This window comes from Arachis ipaensis, chromosome B8 (assembly GCF_059453495.1).
Source record: "Arachis ipaensis isolate K30076 ecotype BB chromosome B8, ASM5945349v1, whole genome shotgun sequence".
Classification (NCBI taxonomy): Eukaryota; Viridiplantae; Streptophyta; class Magnoliopsida; order Fabales; family Fabaceae; genus Arachis; species Arachis ipaensis.
In genome coordinates, this window is record NC_142443.1 from 122125001 (window position 1) to 122127500 (window position 2500).

Genomic DNA, 2500 nt, shown 5'->3' on the forward strand with positions numbered 1-2500 from the left:
CCCCGCACGCCTAGGCGCGTGCAGGCAAGCGGAAGCGCAGGAGGTAGCCGAGTCAGCGCCGCTGGGCAGGGTTCGGGGGAAGCGACGAAGAACATTCAAGGGACAGCCAGATGCGTGAGGTGCTTCGGGCGATAGCCGAACAGCCGCACCGTCTTAAGCAACACGCCCAACCCACACCGCATCGGGCACCGTCGTACGTCGACCCTAGACGTAGGGCGAGCACGACACGTTGCCCCTCGGGAGTGGACACGAACAGGTAACCGTCTTCCGCAACGTGCCCCCTCAAAGTGCTGGGACGAGCACGTCGCGTTGCCCCCTGCCCACGACACCCGCTGCCGCACGCATATCCATCATCCGCGTCGTGCGCCACACTAGGCCTGGCCAAGCGTCGGGCTGCGCAAGCCGCGTTGCCCCTCGCGGGGGCGCACAGGCCGCCCGCCGATCCCACGTCGTGCTCGGACTTGGGATGATCCCCCTAGTCCTGGGCCGAGCACAAGGTGTTGCCCCGAGCGTGTGCCCAAGGCACAACTCCACCACGCCATGCTCCCTAGGTGGTGCCTAGGTGGGCCGTGCACGGACGTGTTTCCCTTCTTGTTGGTCCTTCGGTGATCGGGGTTCGCAGCAGCCAGACGCCCGTGCTCGACCTTGGAACCGGGGCGGGGGACCCCAGCGGCACACCACAACCACAACGTGCTTGCTAGTGTGCCTAGGGGATGGCAAGGCAACGTGCATCTTGCTGGCATTGCGCCCAGCAAGCCTTTGGGCAACTCGAGTTTCAGCAGCACGACACCCCTCCCCCCTATAATAGGCTGCCGAGCCATTACCAAAGTGCCACGGGTAGACATCCTTTTCCGTGAGGAGACATACTAAAGGAAAGTGCTCTAGAGGTCGAATTTTGACGCCGTTTTTTGCAACAACCTCTAGAAAAATAAGATCTTTCCATCCTCCAAATTTGGTGAATTTACACCGTGCCGATTTTTTTTGCCGATTTTTTTACCGCCCGGAAAGCCGGAAATTCAAAAAAAATGAAAAACGGAGCAAACGTGCGATTTTTGACCTGGATTTTTTTGTGCAGCCTTCACATAATATTACCAAGGTTCCCTCAAAATTTCACGAAAAATGCACGAGCCAATTCTGAGATATGAAAATTTGGCTCCTCCGTTGCAACGCTCCGAGCCAACGTTGCAACGGCGGGTGCCTCCGTGGGGGGCGGGGGAGCCCGGCGGCACACCACAACCACAACGTGATTGCTAGTGTGCCTAGGGGATGGCAAGGCAACGTGCATCTTGCTGGCATTGCGCCCAGCAAGCCTTTGGGCAACTCGAGTTTCAGCAGCACGACACCCCTCCCCCCTATAATAGGCTGCCGAGCCATTACCAAAGTGCCACGGGTAGACATCCTTTTCCGTGAGGAGACATACTAAAGGAAAGTGCTCTAGAGGTCTAATTTTGATGCCGTTTTTTGCAACAACCTCTAGAAAAATAAGATCTTTCCATCCCCCAAATTTGGTGAATTTACACCGTGCCGATTTTTTTTGCCGATTTTTTTACCGCCCGGAAAGCCGGAAATTCAAAAAAAATGAAAAACGGAGCAAACGTGCGATTTTTGACCTGGATTTTTTTGTGCAGCCTTCACATAATATTACCAAGGTTCCCTCAAAATTTCACGAAAAATGCACGAGCCAATTCTGAGATATGAAAATTTGGCTCCTCCGTTGCAACGCTCCGAGCCAACGTTGCAATGGCGGGTGCCTCCGTGGGGGGCGGGGGAGCCCGGCGGCACACCACAACCACAACGTGCTTGCTAGTGTGCCTAGGGGATGGCAAGGCAACGTGCATCTTGCTGGCATTGCGCCCAGCAAGCCTTTGGGCAACTCGAGTTTCAGCAGCATGACACCCCTCCCCCCTATAATAGGCTGCCGAGCCATTACCAAAGTGCCACGGGTAGACGTCCTTTTCCGTGAGGAGACATACTCAAGGAAAGTGCTCTAGAGGTCGAATTTTGACGCCGTTTTTTGCAACAACCTCTAGAAAAATAAGATCTTTCCATCCCCCAAATTTGGTGAATTTACACCGTGCCGATTTTTTTTGCCGATTTTTTTACCGCCCGGAAAGCCGGAAATTCAAAAAAAATGAAAAACGGAGCAAACGTGCGATTTTTGACCTGGATTTTTTTGTGCAGCCTTCACATAATATTACCAAGGTTCCCTCAAAATTTTAGAAAAAATGCACGAGCCAATTATGAGATATGAAAATTTGGCTCCTTCGTTGCAACGCTCCGAGCCATCGTTGCAACGGCGGGTGCCTCCGTTGCAACGAAACCAGCCAACGATGCACCTAACCCAGCATCCGTTGCAACGCACCCTGCCTCCGTTGCAACGCGCCCAGCCAACGTTGCACCGTCCCCAGCATCCGTTGCAACGCCCCCAGCCAACGTTGCAACGCGCCCTGCCTCCGTTGCAACGCTCCCAGCCAACGTTGCAACGCGCCCTGCCTCCGTT